Here is a 15,282-nt window from a genome sequence, read left to right on the forward strand (position 1 = left end):
GAAGGGAGGGAAAGAGAATGAAAATGGTCCTCCCTAGGAATAATCTTGGCATTGTGATGTGTTTGTAATAAATAGGAGACAGAAATGGCTAGAGTCAGAGTCAGTTGTTGCAGGGAGGAGATGGGAAAAGGGAACAGAATTTTAAAAGTCACATATGCAGGTGACATTTGGGAGAAAGGGAAAACTAATGATAATTTAATTTCTTTCCAGACTGAAGGAAAGAGAAATGGGAAGAAGGGATGATATAGGTATCTAGAATGTATGGTGATGACTGTTCAATTAAACTACAGTAAAAAGCCAATTAAGCAATGAATGCTGTATCAGACATTTAGATAAATAATCACAGATTTACCAAGAGTGGAAATGACTGACATCTTGGGAATGATCTCAAAGTATATATAGTCATCTTGTTACCAGGTCTAGAGGAGATTGAGGCAAATTTAGATCTGTGGTGATTTAAGAGAGAGAATAAAAATTGTTGGAATATCACTTTAGTGAAATTTCTGAATAGATCTTTGGCTTTATTTAGCAATGAAAGGGTGATGTTAAGGAAACCTGTGATTGAGATGGTAACTGAAAGATATTAGGAGAGCATTTGGATTAGGGAATAAAAGTAAAAGAAAGAGTTGAGGTCAGGGGAGGTCAAACATCTCTTGGAGTTGGGATTATGATAATAATGGACATCATTGTGTGTTTTAGCATGAATAAAAAGAATAACAAGATGACTTAGAGCCATATTTCAAATATGAGGAGAAGGAGAAGAACGTGGGGATAACACTTTATATTACCTTTGACAAAAAGAATAGTCTTAAGTACAGAATTCTCCGATGATAATTTAACTTCTTAAAGGTATTAAAAAAGATATAAAAAAGGTAGTGGTAGCAGAATAATGTCTGCTGAAACAACATTTTATCCCAAATTGATGGAATATATCAAATAAGAGAGAATTCTGACTCAACTTTTAATACTACATTGCTACTACAACCATGGTTAACCCAGAATAGAATGAATTCCACCTCCATATATTCAGTGTGGTATTTTTCAGTAATTATGCAGTGACTGAGAGTAATTTCGCATTGGTGAGTTCAGCAATTTACCCTGAATTGTCTATCATCTTTTAAAGAGTAGTTTAGGGAATAAGGAGTCAAGATGGTGGAGAAGTAGCAGGCTGAGATGATCAGGTCACAGGAGTTCATTTAGATAGTTATCAAACCATTCTGAACACCTACAAATCCAACAGGAGATCGAAGAGAAGAGCAGCAATTCTAGAAACAGAAAATCCACCACTTTCTGAAAGACAGGATATGCGGAGAAGTGAATCTGAAGCAATAGGAAGATAGACGGCGGGGGGGGGGGGGGGACTGGCTCCTGGCAAGATGTGGAACAACAGAGCACAAAATCAGAACTTTTAAGTCTGCTTCACTGAGGGACATTGCTCCAGAGGTTAAGTGGGGGTGGAGCCCTCATGGGGACAGTGTGGTCTCAGGTTCTATGGGGTCACAGTGTCTGAGTGTAGTAGAGCTCACAGGTATTAGAGTGGGAAAGCCTGTTACAGAGACGGAGCTGAGGAGTGAGCTCTCAGCTCATGATTACATTAAACTGTGATCTGTGGCACAATCAGACCACTTTCTTTGTGCAGGGACCACACAAGTGGCAGATCCAGGGAGATCCCCCTGGAAGAGCAGAGTGGCAGGAATATGCTGGGTTTGGAGACTCCTCTTTGTGACAGACACAGAAATGCTTGGTCACATTACAGGTGAGCCTGTAGCGTTGCCAGAGACCAGGGAGACAGGAGTGATTGAGTTCTTTTCTCCAAGGGTGCACCGAGGAGTGGGGCCCCAAGCTCTTGGCTCCTCCAGGCTGAAGATTGGGAGGCTGCCATTCTCTTCCCCATCCTCCAGAGCTCTACAGAATGCATTCAGGGAACCAAAGCTCGCAAGAGCTAACCTTAGCAGATTATTTAGCCCAGCCCCTGGCAAGGGTAGTGCAATTCTGCCTCTGGCAAAAACACTTAAGAATCACTACAACAGTCCCCTCCCCCAGAAGATCAGCAAGAACATCCAGCCAAGAGCAAGCTCACTGATAAAGGAGAGCAGTGGAATTCCAGAGGAGGGGAAAGCAAAACACGGAATTCATGGCTTTCTCCCCATGATTCTTTAGTCTTGCAAACTTAATTAAATTATTTAATTTAATTTTTTTTCTTTTTCTAATTTTTAACATTTCCTCTTTCATCTTTTAACTTTTTTTTAAAACTAGTTCATCTTAACAATACCTTTCTTTAAAAAAAAGTTTCTGAACCTTCATTATTACAGTCATATTTTATCCTTTATTGTACCTAACTTTATTTTTTGTATACATGTAAGGTCTTTTCTTCTAAAACATTTTGTGATACAACTTCTTCTAATAGATCAAAATATACCCTAAATCTAGCCAGGGCTTTGTTCTGGTCTCCAGCCTGATCAAATTCTCTCCACTTTCTTTTTCTTTCTTTTCCCAACCAACTTATCAACTCCTTTTTTAGAATTTTTTTAAAGACTTTCATCTTTACAGTCATATTCCATCCCTTCATCATGTTTATGGTTATTTTTGTACATACATATATAAGTTTTTCTTTCTTTAAAATTTTGGGAGGTAGTTTCTTCTAAGAGACAAAAATACACCCAAAATCAAGTGGGTGGCTCTGTTTTATTCACCAGTCCTATATATCTATATCTATATCTATATCTATATCTATATCTATATCTATATCTATCTATCTATCTATATATGTATATATGTATATATATATAATGTATATATGTATATATATACGTATATACATAGGTATATACATAGGTGTATATATAGATATATATATATATATTTTGAACTTCTTTTTACCCCCTTTCTTCTCCCCACAATTTGGGGTCTCTTCAGATTTGGTTAATGCATATTTTTCTTGGGTCTTTGCTACCCTTTTGGTATTTTATTCTCTCATTCATATATTCTTATCTGGATAAAATGACAAGGTGGAAAAACTCACCACAAAAAGAAAGAACAAGAGGCAATACTGAAGGTTAGGGACCTAATCAATACAGATATTGGTAATATGTCAGATCTAGGGATCAGAATAATGATTCTCAAAGTGCTAGCTGGGCTTTAAAAAAGCATGGAAGTTATTATAGAAACCCTATCTGGAGAAATAAAAGCCCTTTCTGGAGAAAAAAAAAAAACAAACTAAAATCTAACCAAGCTGAAATCAAAAAAGCTATTAATGAGGTGCAATAAAAAATGGAGGCCTTACTGCTAGGATAAATGAGGTAGAAGAGAGAATTAGTGATATAGAAGACCAAATGATGGAGAATAAATTAGCTGAGCAAAAGGGAGACAAACAACTACTGGAGCACAAGGAGAGAATTCAAGAGATAAGTGATACCATAAAATGAAACAAGATTAGAATAATTCAGATTCCAGAAGAAGAAGAAAAGGGTGGGGGCAGAAGGTATATTGGAGTGAATTATTATAGGGAATTTCCTTAATATGGCAAAGGGAACAAACATCAAAATCCAGGAGGTACAGAGAACCCCCTTCAAAATCATTTAGAATAGGTCCACACCCCATCATCTAATAGTAAAACTTACAAGTATTAGTGACAAAAAGAAAATCCTGAAAGGAGCCTGGGACAAAAGCTCTGTAACATACAATGGTAAAAATATTATATTGGCAGCAGATTTATCCACAGAGACCTGGCAGTCCAGAAAAACAGGTATGACATATTCAGAGCACTGAATGAGAAAAACATGCAGCCAAGAATACTATATCCAGCTAGGTTATCACTAAAAATAGAGAGATAAAAAGCTTCCAGGACAAACAAAAACTGAAAGAATTTGAAAACACCAAACACCTCTACAGGAAATATTGAAAGGGTTCCTAAGCAAAGAGGGAGCCTAAAAGTAGTAGACCAGAAAAGAACAGAAACAGTATACATTAACAGTCACCTTACAGCAATACAATGGAAATAAATTCATATCTCTCAGTAATTACCCTGAATGTAAATGGGCTAAATGCCTCAATCAAAAGACACAGGGTATCTGAATGGATTTAAAAAAAAAAAAGTCGCATTGATGTGCTCTCTGCAAGACATTCATTTTAGACTGAAGAACACCTCCAGATTTAAAATGAGGGGGTGAAAAACAATTAACCATGCTAATGGACATTGAAAGAAAGCTGGGGTGGCAATCCTTGTATTAGACAAATTAAATTTTAAGCCAAAGACTATAATAAGAGAAGAGGAAGGACACTATATCATACTCAAAGGGCCTATCCAACAAGAAGATCTAACAATTTTAAATATCTATGACTCTAACATGGGAGCAGCCAAATATATAAACCAATTAAAAAGAAAATCAAAGAAAGACATCAACAATAATACAATAATAGTAGGGGACTTTAACAGTCCCCCTCACTGAAATGGACAGATTATCCAAGCAAAAGATCAACAAGGAAATAAAGGCCTTAAACGACACACTGGACAAGATGGACATCACAGATATATTCAGAACATTTCATCCCAAAGCAACAGAATACACATTTTTCTCTAGTGCCCATGGGACATTCTCCAGAATAGATCTCATCCTGGGTCACAGATCAGGTCTAAACTGGTACCAAAGATTGGGATCATTCCCTGCATATTTTCAGACCACAATGCTCTGAAGATAGAACTCAATCACAAGAGGAACTTTGGAAAGAACCCAAATAAATGAAAGCTAAAGACCATTCTTCTAAAAAATGAATGGGTCAAGCAGGAAATTAAAGAAAAATTGAAAAAAATTCATGGAAACAAATGATAATGAAAACACAATGGTTCAAAATCTGTGGGACACAGCAAAGGCGGTCCTGAGAGGAAAATATAGAGCGATACAAGCCTTTCTCAAGAAACAAGAAAGGTCTCAAGTACACAACCTAACTCTGCACCTAAAGGAGCTGGAGAAAGAACAAGAAAGAAACCCTAAACCCAGCAGGAGAAGAGAAATAATAAAGATCAGAGCAAAAATCAATGAAATAGAAACAAACAAACAAAAAAGACCAATAGAACCAATCAATGAAACAAGGAGCTGGTTCTTTGAAAAAACTAATAAGATTGATAAATCCCTGGCCAGACTTCTCAAAAAGAAAAGAGAAAGGACCCAAATAAATAAAATCATGAATGAAAGAGGAGAGATCATAACCAACACCAAAGAAATACAAACAATTGTAAGAACATATTATGATCAACTATACGCCAGCAGGTTTGACAATTTGGAAGAAATGGATGCATTCCTAGAGACATATAAACTACCAAAATTCAACCAGGAAGAAGTAGAAAACCAGAGCAGACTCATAACCAGTAAGGAGATTGAAGCAGTCATCAAAAATCTCCCAACATCCCCAGGGCCAGATGGCTTCCCAGGGGAATTCTACCAAGCATTCAAAGAACTAATTCCTATTCTCATGAAACTGTTCCAAAAAACAGAAATGGGAGGAAAACTTCGAAACTCATTTTATGAGGCCAGCATTACCTTGATCCCAAAATCAGACAAAGACCCCATCAAAAAAGAAAATTACAGACCAATATCCTTGATGGACACAGATGCAAAAATTCTCACCAAAATACTAGCCAATAGGATCCAACAGTACATTAGAAGGATTATTCACCATGACCAAGTGGGATTTACTCCTGGGCTACAAGTTTGTTTCAACACCCACAAATCAAACATTGTGATACAATACATCACTAAAAGAAAGAACCAGAACCATATGATACCCTCAGTAGTCGCTGAAAAAGCATTCGACAAAGTACAGCATCCTTTCTTGATCAAAACTCTTCAAAGTGGGAGGAAGAGTCAAGATGGCAGAGAAGTAACAGGCTGAGACGACATCAGGTAGCAGGAGATCAGCTAGATAGCTTATCTAACCATTGTGAACACCTACAAATCCAACAGGAGATCGAAGAGAAGAAGAGCAACAATTCTAGAAACAGAAACTTGATCACTTTCTGAAAGGTAGGGCTGGCAGAAAAGTGAATCCAAAGCAATGGGAAGATAGACCATTGGGGGAGGGGCCAGCTCCCGGCAAGCGGCGGAGCAACAGAGCACAAAATCAGGACTTTTTAAAAGTCTGCTCCATTGAGGGACATCGCTCTAGAGGCTAAACCAACATGAATCCCACATGGGGTCAGCATAGCCCCAGGTCCTGCGGGGTCACCGAAGGACTGAGGGTGTCTGAATGTCGCAGAGCTCGCAGGTATTAGAGCGGGGAAGCTGGCTACAGAGACAAAGCTGAGGAGTAAGCTCTCAACCCAGCGTTACCTTGAACCGGTCACAGGCTGGGTGAGCTCGGAAGTCAGGGAGATGGGAGTGATTGAGTGCTTTTCTCCAAGTGGCTAGAGGCTGGGGAGATGGGAGTGACTGGGCACTTTTCTCCAAGCAGGAGTGATTGAGCACTTTTCTCCAAGTGCAGCCAGAGGCCAAGGAGACCGGAGTGTTTGGGCGCTTTTCTCTGAGGGTCCTTAGCTCTCGGCTCTTCCAGGCCAGACATTGGGAAGCCACCATTTTCATTCCCATCCTCCAGAACTCTACAGAAAGTGTTCAGGGAACAAAAGCTCCCAAAAGTGAACCCGAGTGGATTACTTAGCCTGGCCTGTGGTAAGGGCAGGGCAATTCCACCTCGGGCAAAGACACTGGAGAATCACTACAAGAGGCCCCTCCCCCAGAAGATCAACAAGAAACCCAACCAAGACCAAGCCGGTCAGGGATGTCTCTTGCAAAGAGGCGACCCCTCCCAGCCTCACAGACGTACTTTTATAGAGGCACTTTAGCCAGGATATCCACAGGTAGCCAAAGAGATTGCAATACACAGAGAACACTGCACAGTCATGCTAAGTCTGCCACACACAGAAAAAAACTGCTAGGTAACGCATGGGTGGCCAATTGAATTTCAATTTACCCTAGTAGATATATGCGTGCCCCACTGATTGGATGTCTTCACCTGGCCTGACCCGCCCCTGTATCTAGGCTTTGCAAGTAAGTTCCACTGGAACGGGCAGGGTCAATCTGTTTACTGCATAGGGTCAATCTAAGTTCACTACATAAACACAAAATGACTCCCTCTGGCCAACCAGGCCCTTACATTCCCCCCTTTTCTTTGGAGATTAATCAAATCCTTGACTTTTCAATCAGTTCTATGCTCTGGTTTTAAGGGGTTATATTAAGCATGTAAGTCTAACATTTTTATCGCTCTAGTTTTCTTTTGTACAAATGACACTAGCGCACAGTCGGCTGATAAGTTAGCCATTTACCACTTCATAGAACCTTTTCCATTTTTCCTAATTTCCTTCATCTAATTTCCTACCTATACTTTACATAAACAGGTAACAATAGGAGCAACAATAAACTCATAGTCTTTTGAGTCTTAGCTTTAGTCCATGGTCAGCGGGGTCCATTGGCTGAGGCTTCCACCTCTTGGGGGTGTCTGCATTCTCGGCTTGTTTGACGTGACCCATGTGAATCCAGACCCTGATGCCTTCTACTTTTATCTCTGTGGGGGTGGTCAGGATGACAGTAAACGGTCCCTTCCAGCGAGGCTCCAAGTTTTCCACTTGATAGCGACGTATCCAAACCAAGTCCCCGAGTTAGTAAGGATGTGGTTCCACCTCTGTCTCCGTCCCAGTGTGGGCAGTCCGGATCCCTGCATGGGCTTTTTTTAAGACAGACTGTAATGCCTGCAGTGACTGGAGTACAGACTGATCAGTAATTTCTGCTAGGGCAACCTTTTGTAGCCGAGGACAGAGCAGGGGGGGGTCTCCCAAACATTATTTCAAATGGGGTCACCCTGTTTAAATAGGGTGTACATCGTGCCCTGAGGAGGGCAAAAGGAAGGAGATCCACCCATCTACTGCCAGTCTCCAGAATTAGTTTTGTCAAGGTCTCTTTAAGAGTCCGGTTCATTCTCTCTACTTGCCCAGAACTCTGGGGCCGATAGACTCAATGTAGTTTTCAATTTGTGCCCATGGCCTTGGCCAATGTCTGTGAGACTGAGCTCACAAATGCAGGGCCATTGTCTGACCCAATCGCGAGAGGCAGCCCAAACCTAGGAATTATTTCTTCTAGTAGCGTTTTTTTGCCTACCACTCCTGCCGTCTTGTGTTTGGTGGAAAAAGCCTCTACCCAGCCTGAAAAGGTATCTACAAAAACTAACATATATTTGTGCCCACACTTTCCGGGTTTCATTTCTGTAAAATCTATTTCCCAATAAATTCCTGGTTCCTTACCTCTTTCTCTTTTCCCTCTTTCCATTCTAGTTCCTCCCACATTAACTGCCCGGCATTGAGCACCTCTATCAACTACATCCTGAACCATATGCCCTAATTTAGAAACCTGGAATTGCTTGCCTATAAGGTCCTTGAGTGTGTGTATCCCCAAATGAGTACCCTGATGTATCTGGTCTACTAACTTCTTACCTAGTCTTCGAGGAAGAATTATTTTTCCTGCTTTAGTCTTAGCCGAGTTCCCTTCATAGTCTAATTTTGCCCATTTTTGTAAATACTTTAAATCTTCCTCTGAATAGTCTGGTTTTTCTGGTAGGGCTAGAGCCGGGAGTGTAACCAGCTCTTGCACTGTTTCTCGGGCTGCTTGTTTTGCAGCTTGATCTGCTAATTGGTTTCCTTTTGAAATCAGATCAGTCCCCTTTTGGGGACTGTATAATAGCCACCTCTTTTGAGTCCCAAATAGCCTGGAGGAGAGCCAATATTTCTCCTCTGTTTTAATTCCTTTTCCTTCTGCTGTTAATAGGCCCCTTTCTTTATAAATAGCCCCATGTATATGGAGAAGAGCAAAGGCATACCTGCTGTCCGTATAGATGTTGGCGGTTTTACCTTTGGCCATCTGCAGTGCCTTAGTGAGTGCAATCAGTTCCGCTTTTTGTGCCGAAGTTCCATGTGGCAGGGCTGCTGTCCAGAGTTCCTGCTCAGGAGAAACCACTGAAGCTCATGCATACCTCTTTCCATCGACCATGTAGCTACTCCCATCTGTGAACAGAGTCATCTCGGCATCCGGGAGAGGAATGTCTCTGAGATCCGGCCTTACTCCTGTGACTTGGGTTAGGACCTCCCCACAGTCATGTGGATGGTCAGCCAGCTCCTCTGGCAGCAGCGTGGCTGGATTTAGCACCACTGGGGGCTGGAAGATCACTCTTGGTTCGTTGAGGAGGAGGGCATGATACCCTGTCACTCGGGTGTTCATCATCCATCAGTCGGGTGGAGTCCAGAGAAGGCCCTTGATAGCATGGGTGGTGGTCAAGATGAGATTTTGACCCAAATTCAATTTACTTGCATCCTTGACCAGGAGGGCCATGGCAGCAATTATGCAGAGGCAAGAGGGGAACCCAGACACTACTGGATCTAGTTTCTTGCTAAGATAGGCTACTGGCCTTTGCCAAGGCCCCAGAGTCTGAGTTAAAACTCCTTTGGCCACCCCTGCTTTTTCATCCACATACAAGTGGAAGGGCTTGGTAACATCTGGAATGGCCAATGCTGGGGCACTCATTAAGGCAGCTTGTTATTCCCGAAATGCTCCTTCTGCCTCAGCTGTCCACTCTATCATAGTGAGCCCTCCTTTTGCCAGTTCATAGACAGGTCAGGCAATCTCCGCAAACTGCGGTATCCACAGCCTACAGTAGCCCACTGTCCCAAGAAACTCCCTCACTTGTCAGGACGTGGTGGGATGGGGGTATTGGGTGGTCACCTGTTTCCTGTTTCCTTGTTATTTTCCTGGACTCCTGGACAGTGAACGCACTCCCTCGTGGAGACCAAAGCCTAGATAAGTGGCATGGCTCTGACAGAGCGTGCTTTCTTCGCTGACACCCAATACCCTTTTTCCTTCAGAGTCTGTAAGAGAGCTCTCGTCCCCCGCAAACATGACTCATAGTCCTCAGCGGCTACTAGCAAGCCATCAACGTACTGTAACAGAGTGACTCCTGGGTTGGAGGTTCTGTACTCATGCAAATCCTCATGTAGGGCCTCATCAAAGATAGTGGGCGAATTCTTGAACCCTTGGGGAAGTCTTGTCCAGGTGAGCTGGCCTTGGAATCCTTCCTGTGGGTCAGAGCACTCCAAAGCAAAAAGGTGCTGAGAATTCCTTTGCTAAAGACATGCAGAAAAAAAATGCATTCTTGAGATCTAAGATGGTATACACAGTTCTTTTGGGGCCCAGGAGGGAGAGTAGGGTATAGGGGTTAGGCACCGTTGGGTGGATATCTTCAACCCATTTATTAACTTCCCACAAGTCCTGGATGGGTTGGTACTCCCCAGTCTTGGCCTTTTTGACGGGCAGCAAAGGTGTGTTCCATGGAGATTTGCAAGGAACTAGGATCCTGTCTCCTCGGAGGCAGTTAATGTGTTTTCTGATCCCTTCCTTTGCTTCCCAGGGAAGGGGGGTACTGCCGAATGCGAACAGCCGTAGCTGTCACCTTTAATTGTACCACCACTGGAGGTTGTTTCTTGGCCAAGCCAGGGGGCTTCCCTTCTGCCCAGACCTTGGGAAACTCGTCCTGTAGGATTTGGAGAAGGCTCCCTCCTTTGTCTCCTCTGGTTTTGAGATTGGCTCGTAAAGGAGGTATTCATCTCCTGCTGCCATAAGCACTTGAACAGTGGGTTGTCTCAAGGTTACAGTCATGCCTCCTTCCAAGAACTGAATGCCAGCTCTTAACTTGTGGAGGAGATCTCTTCCCATCAAGTTATATGGGGCATTACGGAGGACCAAAAATCGATGTTTAACTACTCCCAAGGCCAAATTTAAAGTCCTTTCTGTTGTCCATTTATGTCTCTCTGTGCCATTTGCTCCTTGTACCCAAACTTCCTCTCCAGATAGTTTTCCCATAGGTTTAAGTAATGATGAAAATTGGGCTCCTGTGTCCACCAAAAATCAACTGATTTCCCCTCCACTTCAATTTTTACCTGAGGTTTGGGGAGGGGCTCCGAACCATGGCCCCTTCAGTCTCTGGTGGCAAGCATTGCTGTCTTCCTTTTGGGGCACTCCCTGGCCCAATGTCCTTTTTCCTTACAGTAAGCACACTGATCTGAATCTAAGTCTTCCTGCCTACCTTCTCTATGCTTAGGCTTTTCCTTCCATTTACTGTCCCTACCCATCTCCTCCCCGCCTCATGTAATGCCAAAACCTTAAGCAGTTTTTTGGTCTGTTTTTCATCTTGTGCATCCCTGTTGTTAAACACTTTTTCTGCTATTCCCACTAATTCAGTCAGATTCTTCACTTCAAATCCTTCAATTTTCTGAAGTTTCCTATATCTGGGGCTGACTGGCAAAGCAAGATCATCTAAATGAGCTATCGTGCATCTTCCCTGAAGTTTACCTCAAGTTGTCTAGCTTAAGTAAACAAACATTTAAAGACAATTAAATCTAGAATTTAACATCCATAAAGGTGTGTTATTAAAACATAATTTTTCTCTCTAAAATAACCCTTATTTTCAGAGATAGCCAAATCAGGACTAATTTATTTGAAAAACAAGTCCAGTTTTAACAAGCTTGGCCTAATTATTTACATAAGCTCAGCAAGAACAGTGAGGGATCATATAAATATTTTAGAATCTGCTCTGCTGGAACTACTCGTAAGGAATCTCTAGGTTGAACTTATGATAGCCTCTCCAGGCCAGAAGCCAAGCTACATACTTGCCATCAGACATGCCTGCAATACCTGTCGATTTGTGTGAATTCCTCTTCCTGAGGCCCCCAAAGAATCCTGAGGTTCCTGCACCTGCCAGGAAGTAACATCCTTTATTCACCTGGTGAGGCTGCTGGGAACTCTGTAAGCAAGGTATCAGGCCAACAGTTCCAAAGGGCTTTGCGGTTCCAGGTTTTATAAAGTCAACATTAGTTCCTTTAAGCTGTCTAGTCATATCTGAGTCTTTTCAAATATGACCTTCCAGCCAAAGCCATGGTGAAATAACCAGTGTTTCCAATGGTGTCCTGTTACAAGGAGAACAGATTTTTATTGAACTTATGCAAATGATTGATTGCCATGGAAGAAAGAATACTTGCTGAGACCTTTTGGTTTCAGAGGGTTCAAATAGAAAGAGTTGAAAACCTTGATTTGTTTACAAATGACTACATTTTTATTTCTGTAAGTTACAGATAACTTAAGAAAAAGTTTCCCTAGTCTGGAAGAGCAAACATTAAAGAACCATTAATGTTTAAAATAAGACAAAACATCAAGAGATACAACATTACAATCTTTCAGTTCACCTAGTCCCATGTTAATAATTCTGGCTTAGTCCGAATGCAGCTTTTACTTCTGTAAATTCTTACCATTTCAGTTCCAGGATTTCAACATATCAAAGACCTGTATTTGTCCTGAAAGTCTCCCATATGAATTTTCTTTAAGACAGAATTTATCTTACAAGAGAATTAAAACAATTACAAATGACAAAAACTCAGAATAGATATGGTAAAGAGCTGGTGAGATGAGAATTTACAATGTAACTGGCAAGAAAATCAGGTTACTTCTGTGACATGTAACATTTCCATAATCACAATATCAAGTGATGATCCATCATCATATTAAAACTTTAGGAAATGCATAGCATTTTCCCAAATGTAACCCAAGGTTTATCATTGGTTTAAATCTTGTCAACAATTGCTAAAACCTTAGAAAGTTTTAAAACACATGCCTAAATATAATTAGGGATATTAAACACCTGATAAAACAAAACATAGAAACTGAATTTTCTGGGCAGGCAAAAAGAAAACCATAACAGATCAATTAACTTAAGATAACTTTGTCTTTTTAAACAGTGAGAATACCAGCTTTTCTATACCAGTGTCTTTTTTTTTTAAGTATGCAGATAATGAGTTTACTAGGTTTCCCTCCCATCGTGAATGATGTCGCAGACAAAGGGAGGGGGATCTTTCAGATGCTGTCCTGCTCGCGTCCTTCGTGGGAACTTAGGAGCGTCTTAGCTAGGTCTCTCTGTATAAACCCCGGACCAGGCTACTCCGTGGAGTAGAGGACCATTATGCCATATGACACCCCACGAGACTCAGGGTGCAGCCCACTCAGACTCTGCAGCAGAAGCGGTGGAGCCATACAGACACATTCACACAGTCAGGTACTCTTCAGATTCAAACAGGTTGGACATCCTCCCCTTTGGGTATCCCTGGCTAATGGGAGGTGATCAGTCTCCCCTTCCATTCTTTTACAAATGGATTTAGCTCCAACAGTGGCCTCGGGGCTGTTTTTCTCTCTTTTTACATATCTCCTACTTTTTACATACAGAGTTGCTTTTCTCATTTCCATCAGTCTTAATTACACTTAACAGAATTTTGTACTCTTAGAAATACCTTAACCCCTACTGAAGACTAAATATAAACCAATTGTGAGCTGTTACAACAGAATTCTTTAGATGGCAAATTTATCAATCAGTTAAGCAGAGAACGTGTTCACCAGCAGATTTCAAAAGCACAAACCCGGTTCCAGCAGCCAATGCTCTAGCATTTTATCCCATTTGGTTAAGACCTACAGGTCCAACAAATTTAATTCCATTTGTCATTCAAGCAACCCTTCACAGTTTCAGGTTACCAAAGACTTGGGAAGCCACTTTAACAATTACCCATTTAATCCTTGAGACAGACAAATAACCATCTCCACTTCAGATGCCATGCTCTCCCGCCAGCAAGGGGGAGGGGCTAGGCAGTCCACGTCGGGCCAGAGAAGGCAAGGAATTCCCCAAAACAAAGGGAGTTTTGGCAGCTGCTTAGGAAGCTGTCTTAGGCAGCTGTCTTGAGGTAGGTTAATCCTGCAGTGCCAGTTCTGCTTACCAAAAGTGGCCCACTAGGCACTCATATTCCACGCCCGGCTCCAATGAGCATCAGCATTTGGCACCTTAACCTGGCATTAGACTAACCCCAGTTGGCTCTAGTCATAGCCCTTCACACACGAAATGAGTGAGTGAGAAGCCTCACATCTATTCTGAAGAACGGAGAGATGAAAGTCAGAGTCCCCTTACTCTCTGCTTGCCCCATTCCTTCAATCATAACAAACAATGCAACAGACAACAAAAGGACCAGGCAAAGACAACCACAGGCCCAATGATTCTTACCCAGAACCTACCACTGGTGGGGGCTTTCTTTATCCCCCCTACCGCCTAGGGGGACTCGAGCCCCCCAACCGCCCAGGGGGACTTGAACCCCCCGGCAGGCCCCTGACCGCCCAGGGGGAATTGAACCCCCCGGCGACCGCCTAGGGGGACTCGAACCCCCCGACCACCCAGGGGGACTCGACCCCCCCGTCAATCTACCAGCAGAGGGATGGGGCATCCCCACATCCATTCCAGCCCTGGGGAGCATGGCTGTTTCCAGCTTCTCCCCGGTGGGCCATACCCTGGAGCTCCAACCAGACAGACAGATAGGATCCCGTGATCTTACCTCCGGAGGCTTTTCCCAAAAATTCCGATGTTGGCTTAGTTCTCATTGTTTGAATCCGGGTACCCCCTCCAATGTTAGGGTCCGTAATCAAAGGAGCGAGACTAATACAAAGCGAAGGTCAAGCAAAGCTTTATTTCACGCCAAGCATCGAGAATCAAACTGACCTGTCAGGGCTGTCTCTTGCAAAGAGGCGACACCTCCCAGCCTCACAGATGTACTTTTATAGAGGCACTTTAGCCAGGATATCCACAGGTAGTCAATGAGATTGCCATACACAGAGAACACTGCACAGTCATGCTAAGTCTGCCACACACAGAAAAAAAACTGCTAGGTAACACACGGGTGGCCAATTGAATTTCAATTTACCCTAGTAGATATATGCGTGCCCCACTGATTGGATGTCTTCACCTGGCCTGACCCGCCCCTGTATCTAGGCTTTGCAAGTAAGTTCCTCTGGAAGGGGCAAGGTCAATCTAAGTTTACTGCAGAGGGTCAATCTAAGTTCACTACATAAACACAAAATGACTCCCTCTGGCCAACCAGGCCCTTACACTGAGGCATGACTTACATACCATAAAACTTATCAAATGGGTATAATTCAGTGATAAATTTATAGAATTATACAACCATCACCACAGCTCAGTTTTGGAATATTTCGAATCATCCCCCAAAGTTCCTTCAAAACAGTTTCCAGTCAGTCTACACTCCCATCCCAACCTCAGGCAAATATTGAATCCTCTTTATATATGTCTTTTCTGGAAATTCCATGAGTGGAATGATACAATATTTGGTACTTTGTGTCTGGCTGCTTTCGTTTACATTGATGTTTTTGA

Source organism: Lontra canadensis, unplaced genomic scaffold (assembly GCF_010015895.1).
Source record: "Lontra canadensis isolate GAN:19392208 unplaced genomic scaffold, GSC_riverotter_1.0 scaffold77, whole genome shotgun sequence".
Taxonomy (NCBI): domain Eukaryota; kingdom Metazoa; phylum Chordata; class Mammalia; order Carnivora; family Mustelidae; genus Lontra; species Lontra canadensis.